Below are 13,058 nucleotides of genomic sequence, written 5' to 3' on the forward strand. Positions count from 1 at the left end.
CAGCCTGCTGATAGTACATAGAGAGAGAGTGGAGGAAGTAAGTCAGAATGATAGAGCGAAGTGCTCTAGCGAGGTAAGTTACCTCTTTCATAGGGCACAAGGGCCGGAAATCCTTCCTCCTATGCCCAAATTTCATTCCTCACCCACAAAACATTAGGGTACATTTTCTTTATACACTAGTATGTTTGTGCTTGTTGATGACATGTAAATATGCACTTAAGTTACCTTGTAGTGTACCTGTTAAATCTGTGGGTACAACACTGAAAAAAACCCTATGCCATTCTCCATTGTCGATTGGTCTAGGTAAAGGTCTTGGACAGGCATGGGTACTTATCTATTTAAGTAACATGATAAAGGTTGATTTTCCTCTCTGAGTAAAAGGTCACAATATAGATATGCTAAACTTTGCCTTAGTCATGTGTCTCAGTCCCCTAATCATTTTTATTGCACTTTGCTGGACTCTCTCCAGTTTGTCCACATCCCTTCTCATGTGGGTCCCAACCCCAAAAGTACTCACATTTCACCCCATTGCCCCCAAAATGCCAGCTTGTAATATGTAAATAGGGTGCTGCCATGGTCAAGTCACTCCCGAGCTCTCCAGCAGAGCCTGCTGGCGGAGAACAAGGTGAATATTAGCCAGGATGTCACTCAGTCAAATCCCTGTGCTCCCCGCAGGTGGTATCGGAAAGTTCCAAGATGGCTCATTTCCCTTTCTCTCATCAGCTTCAGGCCCCAAGGTTACAAATGCACAAACCAGTTGGGATTCTCCCCTGGCCTCAGAGTGTGAGGCTGCTCTGAGGGGATGGACTTGCACACTTGGGATATTAGTACAAAGATACAATTTCAATTTCTCTTAGAGAAATTGGAGGGCAATTTATATTTGGTACAAATCTTATTTAGTGAAAGGAAAGCTGCAGTGACAGCCTGGTTACTGGGGTGCAAAACACCTTTCTCCTGGGAGAAACAAGAAGTTAGAATTAGAAATTTACATAGTTTGTTCCAGTGTTGGTACAGGTTTAATTTTGCTTCTGTGTAGGTTTGTTTCAGGCTGTGACCGTTTTGTTTTATTGGGGTGTTTTAGTTTTTTTAGTTGGAATGGAGCTTTTAATTGACATTTTCTGGATTTGAATGGCTGACCTGCAACACCAGTTTTGACATAGTTCTGCATATCTTATACAGATTTGACCAGTATTCAAGGAATTCAATTCCTTTATAGGAGGTTTTAGTCGTCATTCTTATTTATTTGATGTTATTTTATCATTCTGCTGTAGCACACTTTTTTGATAAAATGTTGAAATTATTAATTTACAGCATTTGTTAGTTTTTATTTTTACAAACAAAGTTTTTTCTTAATGTTTGGGTTTTAAATTAAGCCTAGTTTTTGGTTTCAATTTTCATTTAGGTTTTGGTTACTGATGGGATCTTTAAGAAAACTTTGGATTCAGTACTAAAATTTGGACAGATTTAGAATATTTAAAGTAAACCCTGTTTATTATTTTATTTTAATAAAGTTTGTGTTGCTGTAAACCCTAGCCGGGGGGAGAGGAGATGAGCCTGGCCTTTAACTGAGAAAGAGCAGAGGCACGGCCCCCGTGAAGGGTGGGGCCAGGTGATGGGGGGCACAGCCCCCCAATTTTTTTTGTCTAGCCCATTTCAGTCCCCCACTAAAGGAGAAGAGTCTGATGCCACCCCTGCTGGTCACTGGGTGTCACTGCTGCTCCATGGGAAACATGCTCTGTGCCTTACCCAGATTGGTGGGAAACACACTCTGTGCCTTATCGTGACTGGTCCGTGGGTGTCACTGCTCGTAGAGTGCAGACACATGCTGTGCATTATGCCACTTGACCAGTGGGTGTCGCTGCTGTATCGAGAAACACCTTCTGTGCATTACCTTGAATGACCACAAGGTGTCACTGCTGCTCCAAGGGATACATACTCTGTGTGCTACCCTGATTGGCCACTTGGTGTCACTGCTGCGCCAAGGAAAACACCTTCTGTGCATTACTCTGACTGCCCACTGGGTGTCACTGCTGCGCCAAGGGAGACAGAAGAACGGCCAGACTGGTTCAGACGCAAAGTCCATCTAGCCCAGTATCCTCCTGTCTTCTGACAGTGGCCAGTGCCAGGTGCCCAGAGGGAATGAACAGAGCAGGGAATCATCAGGTGATCCATCCCCTGTTGCCCATTCCCAGCTTCTGGCAAACAGAGGCTACAGGCACCATCCCTGCCCACCCTGGCTAATAGCCCTTCATGGAACTATCCACCCTAAACTTACCTAGTTCTTTTTTGAACCCTGTTATAGTCTTGGCCTTCACAATGAATTCCACAGGTTAACTATGCAACTGCCCTGAGTTTACCACTCTCTCACCTAGCCAGGTTGTATATGGAAAAGAGGATGAGGATGAGGAGAGCCATGATGTGTCTGTCACTGGCTGGTGTCTCAGTTTCCTCTAGGCAGCAGTGCTGCAGGCTCCTTTGGTCTGTGCCCATGCAACTGTGTCTGGGGAAGGGGGAGTAGAGGTTCATGCTTCCTAGCCCCAAGCCCCATCCCCAGCAGCTGGAGAATCCAGGCCAAATTTAACCCTGGCAGCTGGGCCGGGATTAGCCTGGGCTGGGGTAGGGCTGGGGAGGAATTGGGAGGGAGACAGACACACCTGGTGTGAGGGAAGATCCTCCCATTCCCTGCCAATCCCCTTCACTCATTGCAGCATAGCACCCCCTAGCATTTCTTTCTCTGTCATGGGAGCTGTCTGCTGCTTGCTTCTCCCTTAGCATCATCTCTTCCCATCCTGGGGCACTGGCATTGCCCATCCTGTGCAAACAGGCAGGCCCCGGTGTGCCCCATGGCACTACCCTGCAATTGTGGGGGCAGCTGTTGGATGGAGCCATATCAAAATATGGGGGTGGGCAAGGCTGGGGACCAGGACTCTTGGGTTCTCCCCTCAAACGTGGGAGGGGAGTGGAGGTTAGGGGGTAGAGGGGGGGGAGGGGCAGGGCTGGGATCCAGGGATACTGCTTTTTCTGGTTTTCTCCACCTCCTGCAGCTGCCTCGATCCTTTCAGTGCGTTTCTTGTTCCAAATTCATTTGCTGACTTGTGTAAGTCACCCCAGAGTTGGCTGCATTTCAGTGTTGAGTGAGGCACCCTTGGCTGCATCACCACCTAATCGTGCCTCTCTCCCCCTTCGGGTGACCCTGCAGCACTCAACAAATATCCATAAGATCATGGGGCACTTTGAGCACTGGGCAGGCAGGGGCCAGGCGCCCAGCCTTCCCTCCAGTGAATGGGACCCAGCACACTTTACTTTTTACAGGGATTAAAAAGGGGCAAAGGGGGGCAAATCAGAGGAGGGGGTGGCCAGGGTCTGAGCAGGGGGTGGAAATTGACTGGTCGGAGGGTCAAGCAGCTGGAGGCACAGTTAGGAGAGGGGCTGAAGGGCAAAGTCAGGGAGGGGGAGAGGAGCCAGAGTTAAGCCCAGAGGGAGGCGCTGCCAGAGGGTTAAACCCTGGCACAGGCAGGGGCCGAGGGGTAACAGTGATCCCGGTGGGCTGAGACTCCAGTGTTTGCAAACATGGGTGGGGGGAGCAGAGGGCTTTTTTATTTCCCCTCTCACAGGCAGCACCTCTCAGCATGGGCTTCCCAGGGCTGGGCTCTTAAAGGCACAGGCATCCCACTGCCTAGACACTGCAGCTCCTCTCTGATGTAATCTACTCAGGTGCTGCAGTAGGAGACTCAATTCAGTGAAACTGGGCATTCCCTATATGCCCCCCAGCCAGGGGGCTGTTGTCACGGAGTGTGGGGGAGTCCGGCCCTGCACCCCTCTTCCTGGGACCCACAGTGACTCTCAGCCAGCCAGTAAAACAGAAGGTTTATTGGACAACAGGAACACAGGTTACAGCAGAGCTTGCAGGCACAGTCAGGACCCCTCCACCGAGTCCTTCTGGGCTTTCAGGGTGCTTGGATCCTAGCTAGGATCCCCTGAATTCCGCCCACACAGCCCCAAGCCCAAACTCAAACTGCTTCCCTCCTGCCGCTCCCTTCCTTTGTCCCCTTCCCGGGCAAAGGTGTTTGACCTTTCCCCTCCCTTACCTAGCTCAGATTACAGGCCCTGGCATCGTCCAACCCCTAAAGTCCTCCCCTGCTCTCCCACTCCCCACACAGACAGTCCCTACTGCATCACATCTCTCCCCCCTTCGAGACTGAACTGAGCGGGGTCACTCTGCCCAGTGACCTGGGGAAGTTCAGGGCCCCCTCTCCGGGACAACGCATCCGCTGTCAGGTTGGCACTTCCCTTCACATGGACCACGTCCATGTCATAGTCCTGCAGGAGCAGGCTCCACCTCAGGAGCTTGGCGTTGGCTCCTTTCATCTGGTGCAGCCAGGTCAGGGAAGAGTGGTCAGTGTACACGGTGAAGTGTCGTCCAAAGAGATATGGCTCTAGTTTCTTAAGGGCCCACACTATGGCCAGGCATTCCTTCTCGATGGCTGCGTAGCTTTGTTCCCGGGGTAGCAGCTTCTTACTCAGGTACACGATGGGGTGTCTCTCCCCCTTTTCATCCTCCTGCATTAACACTGCCCCCAGTCCCGTGTCTGAGGCATCAGTGAACACCATAAAGGGTTTGTCAAAATCTGGGTTTGCCAGAACTGGGCCACTAACCAGAGCCTCCTTCAGCGCCCGGAAAGCCTCCTGGCACTGCTCAGTCCAGATCACCTTGTCTGGCTTCCCCTTTTTGCATAGTTCAGTGATGGGACCGGCTATGGCACTAAAGTGGGGCACGAACCTTCGATAGTACCCCGCCATCCCAATAAAGGCCTGGACCTGCTTTTTGGTTTGGGGAGCAGGCCAGTCTCTGATCACCTCCACCTTGGCTGGTTCCGGCTTCAGGCAGCCGCTCCCCACCCGATGGCCCAGGTAAGATACTTCAGCCATCCCCACCTTGCACTTCTCAGCCTTTACTGTTAACCCAGCCTTTCGGAGTCGGTCTAGGACTTGTTTAACCTGGGACATGTGGTCCTCCCAGGTCTGGCTGAAGATGCAGATGTCGTCAATATACGCCACGGCAAAACTCTCCATCCCCCGCAGTAGCTGATCCACCAGGCGCTGGAAGGTGGCTGGCGCTCCCTTGAGGCCGAAGGGAAGGGTCAGAAACTCATAGAGCCCCAGAGAGGTGATAAAGGCCGATTTCAGCCTGGCATCTGCGTCCAGAGGCACTTGCCAGTAGCCTTTGGTAAGATCCATAGTGGTGAGGTACCGAGCACCTCCTAGCTTGTCCAGGAGCTCGTCAGGCCTGGGCATAGGGTAGGCATCAGATACGGGGATGGCATTGAGCTTTCGATTGTCCACACAGAACCGGATTGACCCATCCTTCTTGGGGACTAGCACCACTGGCGAGGCCCAAGGGCTGGAAGACGGCTGGATCACCCCCAAAGCCAGCATGTCCCTGACCTCTCTTTCAAGATCCTGGGCAGTTTTACCAGTGACCCGAAAAGGGGAGCATCTTATAGGGGGATGTGACCCAGTCTCCACCCGGTGGACAGTCAAATTAGTGCGTCCAGGCTGGTTGGAAAACAGCTGTCGGTACAGATGCAGCACCCCTCTGATCTCAGCGTGCTGGCCCGGGGTCAGTTGCTCAGAGAGGGGAATCGTCTCCAGGGGGGAACCAGCTTTTGTCCCAGGGAATAGATCCACTAAGGGGTCATCTCCCTGCCCCTCCCAATGTCTACACACGGCCAACACCACATTCCCCCTGTCATAGTATGGTTTCATCATGTTCACATGGTACACCCGACGGTGATGTGCCCGGTTTGACAGCTCCACCACATAGTTTACCTCATTCAGTTGCTTGATAACCTTGAAGGGCCCTTCCCAGGCGGCCTGGAGTTTGTTTCTCCTCACGGGGATAAGAACCATCACCTGATCCCCGGTGGTGAAGGTACGGGCTCGTGCTGTGCGGTCATACCAGACCTTCTGCCTCCTCTGGGCTCGGGCCAGATTCTCCCTGGCCAGGCCCATGAGCTCGGCCAGTCTTTCCCGGAAAGTCAGGACATACTCCACCACTGACTCTCCCTCGGGAGCGGCCTTCCCCTCCCATTCGTCCCTCATCAGGTCTAGGGGCCCCCTCACCCGCCTTCCATACAACAGTTCGAAAGGTGAAAACCCGGTAGATTCCTGGGGTACCTCCCTGTACGCAAACAGCAGGTGAGGTAAGTACTTGTCCCAATCTTGCGGATGCTGGTTCATAAATGTTTTTAGCATCATCTTCAGCGTCCCGTTGAACCTTTCTACCAGCCCGTTGGACTGGGGGTGATACGCTGAGGCCCAGTTGTGCTGGACCCCACATTTCTGCCATAAGGACCGGAGCAGGGCCGACATGAAGTTGGACCCCTGGTCCGTTAAGACCTCCTTGGGGAACCCCACCCGGCTGAAAATTGTCAGCAGCGCATCTGCCACTGTGTCTGCTTCGATAGAGGACAAGGCCACCGCCTCGGGGTAGTGAGTGGCAAAATCCACCACCACCAGGATGTATTTCTTCCCTGACCGGGTCGTCTTGCTGAGAGGTCCCACTATGTCCATGGCCACCTTCTGGAAAGGTTCTTCTATGATGGGTAAAGGCCTCAAAGCCGCTTTCCCCTTGTCCCGGGCCTTCCCCACCCTCTGGCAGGGGTCACAGGATTGGCAGTACTGTCGGACATGGGTAAAGACCCCAGGCCAGTAAAAGTTCTGTAGCAGCCTCTGCCTGGTGCGCCGGATTCCCTGGTGCCCTGCGAGAGGGATGTCATGGGCCAGGTACAACAGCTTGTGACGGAACTTCTGGGGAACCACCAGCTGCCTCCTGATCCCCCATGACTCTACTTCCCCTGGGGGAGCCCATTCTCGGTACAGGAACCCCTTCTCCCACAGGAACCTCTCCTTGCAACCTCTCCTCATGGTCTGTACCGCACTAAGGTCAGCCCGGTCCCTGTGCTTCCGCAAGGAGGGATCTTTCTGCAACTCGGCCTGGAACTCAGCAGCTGGGACAGGAATGGGGACCGGCTCTCTCCTGCTGGCTGGGTCTGAGGCCGCAGCCTCTCTGCACCGTGCCCCTGGGCGTTCCCCGCTCCCTGAGTTAGGGTCCTGCACCTCAGGTCGAGTACCTTCCCCGTTGCCGGGGAGCAGTGCCATTTGCCGACTCTGACTACGAGTCACGACCAGGGCACTCTGGGTGTTACTAGGCCAGTCCTCAAGGTCCCCTCCCATTAACACGTCAGTGGGCAAATATTGGTGTACCCCCACATCCTTGGGGCCCTCCTTGGCCCCCCATTTCAGGTGTACCCTTGCCACGGGTACCTTGAATGGGGTCCCGCCCACGCCCATCAGGGTCAGGTAGGTGTCGGGCACCATCCGATCTGAGGCCACCACGTCGGGCCGGGCCAGCGTCACCTCTGCGCCCGTGTCCCAGTACCCAGTGACCTTCCTCCCATCCACTTCCAGGGAAACAATGCACTCTTTCCGGAGGGGCAGCCCCGCGCCCACCCGGTAAACCAAAAACCCGGAACCGGGAGCATCCACAGGTGGTATGTTGCCAACCCCCCTTTCCTGGGAATGTAGCCCCTCCTCCGATTGGGTTTTTACCCAGTCCACCCTCTGCGGGTTGGGTCTGCTTGGTCTGTCCCTGAGCTTGGGGCACTGGGCCCGTATGTGACCTCGTTGGCCACAGCGATAGCAGCCCATATCTCGTGGGTCCCCTTGAGTGGGTCGGAGGGACCTGCCGCTGGATGTTCCCCTTTTGGGGGGGTTCTCCATAGGCCCCCTTTGGGAGGTCCCATGATGACTCTCTCTCTGCGTTGAGGCAGGCCTGCTCCTTCGAGACTCCTCCCTGCCATCCCCTGCCCGACTGTCCACAAATTGGTCGGCCAGCTGGCCTGCATGCTGCGGGTTCTCCGGCTTCTGGTCCATCAACCACAGCCTCAGGTCGGACGGGCACTGCTCGTACAGGTGCTCCAGTATGAATAGGTCAAGCAGGTCCTCTTTAGTTTGGGCCCCAGCTGTCCACTTGCGAGCATACCCCTGTGCCCGGTTGACCAGTTGTAGGTATGTGACCTCACGGGTTTTACGCTGGCTCCGGAACTTTTTCCGGTACATCTCAGGAGTCAGCCCAAACTCGCGGAGCAGGGCCTGTTTGAACAGTTCGTAGTCCCCTGCCTCCGCCCCTTTCAGTCGGCTGTACACCTCCACGGCTGTGGAGTCCAGTAAGGGGGTGAGAACTGCGATCCTGTCTGCAGGGTCAACGCTGTGCAGCTCGCAGGCATTCTCAAAGGCCATCAAGAAGGTATCTATGTCCTCCCCCTCCTTACGCCGGGGCAGCAAGTGCTTATCAAAGCTCTTTGTAGGCTTGGGTCCCCCCTCACTCACCGCAGCCGGGGCCTCACTTCTCCTCAGCCGGGCCAGGTCCAGCTCATGTTTACGCTGTTTCTCCTTCTCCTCCCACTCACGCTGGCGCTGGTTCTCCTCATGTTCACGCTGTTTCGCCTTCTCCTCCAGCTCTCGCCTCTTTAACTCGAGCTCCTCCCGTCTCAGCTCCCTTTCATATTCCAGCCGCATCCGCTCCACGGATGCCGAGCGTTGCCGAGAGGATCCCCTGCTGGGGGGTGAGTTTCGCCGGGAGGATCCCCTGCTGGGGGGTGAGCTTCGCCGGGCGGATCCCCTGCTGGCCGGGGGTGTCACGGTGCCCTCGGTATACACTGGGCTCCTCCCCGCCCTTCCTCTACGCCTAGGAAGGGGGGGTCTCGGGAAGCCCTCGTCTGCCGGCTGACCACTCCCAGCAGGGACAGACACTGGTGCCTGCGCTGCATCTGCCCGGCTGCTTCCCTCAGAGACACGGCTCCGTTCATTCATGCGGTCTCCCTGCTCCAGCTGGGCAATCAGCTGGTCCTTGCTGAGCCTCCCTGGGTGCAGCCCCCTCTGCTTACACAGCTCCAAGCCCAAACTCCAACTGATTTCCTCCTGCCGCTCCCTTCCTTTGTTCCCCTTCCTGGGCAAAGGTGTTGACCTTTCCCCTCCCTTACCTAGCTCAGGTTACAGGCCCTGGCATCGTCCAACCCCTAAAGTCCTCCCCTGCTCTCCCACTCCCCACACAGACAGTCCCTACTGCATCACAGCTGTGCACCCCCTTCCCCGAATTTCCCCAACACCCCCTCCCTCGGTGGACAGGTAGTTACATGCAGCGCTGCCAATGTTGGTTCCATTGGTTGCAAATTTGAATGGAAATTGAAACGTTAAAAGCAGATATAACGTATGAAAACTACTTGTACCTGAGAAAGTAAAATAGGTTTGGAAAGTCTGGACAAAGCCGGGTTTCCTCACCCAGCTGTTGTGTTTGCTGACAATGTTGGTGCATTGGCTTCAGCAGTGTTGTCCAACCTTAGAATTTCAAATGATGATTTGTAAGCGAGGTGTGAATGAGCTCCCCCCTGACAGATACTGATGACCAGGGTTGGGAGGAGGCTTTGGGACCAGACTGTATTTAAATGAACTCACCTACTCTGCCGATGTATCCAGCGGACAGAGCTGGGCTGCCTCTGCTCTAGGTGCCTGGAGGAGGGAAGGTATGTGGGGCTCCAGCCTGGGACTCTTCCTCCCTCCTGCCAAAGCCTGACTATTAATCCCAGTCCTGGCACTCCTTTCTTCTCCATGTGGGCCAGAGGAAAAGTGTGGTAGGAAGCACAAGGGCCAAGCTTGTGAACAGCAGGTGCAGCAGCAAGAATCGCAGCTATCAGGGTAGCAAGTTCTAGAGCCCTAACCCATTGTGGCCACCCCAGCCAAAGACCTGGCTCTAGGAGGTGTGAGTCACCCAGCAGGAGGGGAAAGATTCACTCGTACAAAGCTGGAGACAGGGAAGTTGAGCTCTGGGGCTTTACCACAAACATGGGTGGCAAGTTTGTAGAAATTTTGGTGGTGCCCAGAACCCACCCCCCCAACTCCACCCCCGAAACTCCTCCCCCACCTGCCTAAGGCTCTGGGAGGGGGTTTGGGGGGGACATCTGGGGTGCAGATCCTGGGCTGGGGATTAGGGTGCAGGAGGGGTGCAGGGTGCAGGCTTTGGGATGGAGTTTGGGTGCTCGGTGCAGGCTCCAGGCTGGGGCAGGGGGTGGGGTTGTAGGAAGGGATGAGAGGTGCAGGCTCTGGGAGGGAGTGCAGGGCTGAGGATGAGGGATTCATGATGCAGGAAGGGGCTCAGGGCTGGGGCTGAGAGATGAAGTGTTCATGGCTAGGGCAGAGGGTTGGGGTGTGGTGTGAGGCTGAAGATGGGGGGTTCATACTGCAGGGGGGCTCAGGGCAGCCTGCCTTGCAATTAGTGGAGGGCAGGCACTAGGACCCTGGGGCAGCAGACAGCAGTTCTGCCCAAATACCTCTACTCCAGCAGCAGGAGCAGGCAGGCCCATGCTGCTTTTTGTCAGGCAGGGACACAGCACAGCAGGGGGAGGGGTGCCAGGCAGGGGCCAGGGCCAGGGGAAGAGACCCAGCTCCAAATATTGCTGGAGCAGGGCCCCCAGCCCTGAATATTCCTGCAGCCCGAGCACCACAAATGTATATAACCTGCCGCCTATGACCACAAGCCAACACAAGGTCCCACTGAGATTTGAACTCAGATTACAGGATTCAGAGTCCTGAGTGCTGCCCATTACACCATGGGACCAGCTTGTGCTGCTTTCTCTGCACATCGGTGACCCTCATGGGGCTGGCTTGTGTAAGGGGGCTCTTGGCCCTTTACTAAAACTTAGTGTGTTTGTGTGTGGGGGAGGTTGATTGGCTAGTTCCCAGCACCAATAGAAGGGGGAAGGATCAATGGGAAATCAGGACCCTAAGACTGACAGTCCCCAGGGACAATGGGGAGAGGCCAAAGCTCCAAGTTAGCCGCACTGACAGGCCAGGCAGTGTAATGAGGGAGTCACCAGGCCAGGGGGTCCCATCCTCCATGTGAGCTGGAACTGCCTGGGCGAGAGTGGGGCAGAGCTAAGGAGAGAGCAGGAGCCCGAGAAGAGCCAGGGAGCAGAGCTGTGCAGGTGTAGTGCCAGAAACTGCCGCATGTAGGAATTTGCAACCTGTAGCAGTTACTGATACCTGAAGTTGTTCTTATTTGCTGACTTGTCCTGATTGGCTAAAACTTGACAGTGGTTTCTCTAGCAAAGGCCAGTCCCTGGCCCCTTGGTGCAGACTTCCTCCTTCGTATCAGGCTAGGGTGACCAGATGTCAAAGATGAAATATCGGGACGTGGGGTGCGGAGCAAAAAAAAAGGCAGAGGGCCCCCCTGCCGCCAAGCGGAAGTGGCACAACCCCATCTCCAACCAACTCTTGGTTCCAACCCCCGCTACATCCCCAGCTCCCCCATCCCCTCACTCCTGGGCCCAGCCTGGGCTCCGAGCTCTGCAGCCGAGCCATGATCTGGGCCCCTCCTGCAGCTCCCGGGCAGGGGGTGAATCAGGCAGCTCCTGGCAGGAGCGTGTCCGCCCCACGTGTGTCTCCGCCCCCCGCCCACCTGGGCCCTGCCTGCTCCGTGCTGCCCCCAGCCCCAGTGCGCTGCCCCGCAGGCTGCAGGGCTGGAGCAGCTTCTGCGCTGCGCTCCCGGCCATGGCCATGGCCAGTGTGCAAACCTGCGGGGGAGGGGCGCTGCCTTCCCTCTCCAGGTCTGCAAGGGGAATGTGAAGCGGCCGTTCCTGCGGGGGAGGGGCGCTGGGTTCCCTCCCCGGCTCTGCGAGGGGACTTGGCAGCGGCCGTTCCTGGGTGGGCGGGGCGCTGGGGGCCCTCCCCAGCTATGCCAGGGGACTGGGGACTGGCCGTTCCAGTGGGGGTGGGGTGCTGGCTTTCCTCCCCAGCTCATCAGGCGACTGGGGAGCGGCCGTTCCAGCGGGGGCGGGGCACTGGGTTCCTCTCCCAGCTCTGAGAGGGGACTGGGACGCAGTCTTTCCTGCTGGGGCGGGGCACTGGCTTCCCTCCCCAGCTCTGGGAGGGTTGTGGGAAGAGGCGATTCGAGTGGGGGCAGGGCACTTGCTTCCCTCCTCAGCTCTGGAAGGTGCCTGGGGAGTAGCGGTCCGAGCGGGGTTGGGGCGTTGCCTTCCCTCCCCAGCTCTGGAAGGTGCCTGGGGAGTAGCGGTCCGAGCGGGGTTGGGGCGTTGCCTTCCCTCCCCAGCTGTGGGAGGGGCCTGGGGAGTGGCGGTTCGAGTGGGGGCAGGCAGCGAGCTCCTTGCTTTAGTCACAGCCTCAGAGCCAGCGTGAGCCCCCTCTCCGGTGTGCAGGGGGGCAGGGAGCATCTCTCCCTCCCACTCAGCCCCAGGGGCTGGTTACAGGTAGGCAGGTACCCTGAGCCCAGCAGCCCCTCCCCCCTGCCAGCCACGTCATTTGCATTTTCACAGACCATTTCCGTCTTACCCAATTGGTTCCCTGGATTTGAATTCAAATCCTCGGCCGTTACGGGAGCAGGGCCTGGATCCTGTCCCAAAGAGACACAGTCACCTCCCAACAGGGCCTCCCAGCCAATATCCTGGAGAACCTCAGCAACCAGCCAGCCAGACCCCTCCTGGGTCTGCACAAGGATCCAGGCCATATGCAGGACGGGGGGCTTCACCATGGGGACCTTCACCCAGGTCCCACAGCCCCTCAGCATCTGCGGCTGCACCACCACAGTTCTCTCTGTCCCAGGGTCTTGCCACCCCATGCGTGTTTCCCCATTGACCCTTGGGCAGCCCCCTATGTCTCTCTGCTCCACCATCCCCAGTCCATGCTGCTGCTGCTTCTCCTGCAGCTTTTCCTCAGGCTCTTGCTCTCTCTCACTATCCTCTCGCATTCTCAGGCTCTGCTCCCATCCCATATGTCTTCGATCCCCTGATGGGGAACCTGATCGTGATAACCATCATCTGGTTGGAGACCAGACTCTCGGGGATGTCTGGCTGCTGCTCCAGCTGCTCCCAGATCCTTTTGTAGCCCCATCTGGGTCAGGAATCTGCTCCTCAGACATGTCCTTCTCCTCCCACTCATGATTAACTGTGCCTTGGTGAACTTCCCTGTGCGTAACCCTCTTTGTG

The 13,058-nt window shown here is 56.2% G+C and overlaps 1 non-coding gene across 1 annotated transcript; it reads right to left on the reverse strand.

Annotated features, from left to right (window-relative positions):
• Positions 1-10,603: 10,603 nt before the first annotated feature.
• TRNAQ-CUG (transfer RNA glutamine (anticodon CUG)) lies at positions 10,604-10,675 on the reverse strand. The gene has a single exon. It is a non-coding gene; the product is annotated as a tRNA-Gln (tRNA).
• Between the last annotated feature and the right edge of the window lie 2,383 nt (positions 10,676-13,058).

The sequence above is a fragment of the Gopherus flavomarginatus genome (genome assembly GCF_025201925.1).
Source record: "Gopherus flavomarginatus isolate rGopFla2 chromosome 13 unlocalized genomic scaffold, rGopFla2.mat.asm SUPER_13_unloc_3, whole genome shotgun sequence".
NCBI classification, from domain to species: domain Eukaryota; kingdom Metazoa; phylum Chordata; order Testudines; family Testudinidae; genus Gopherus; species Gopherus flavomarginatus.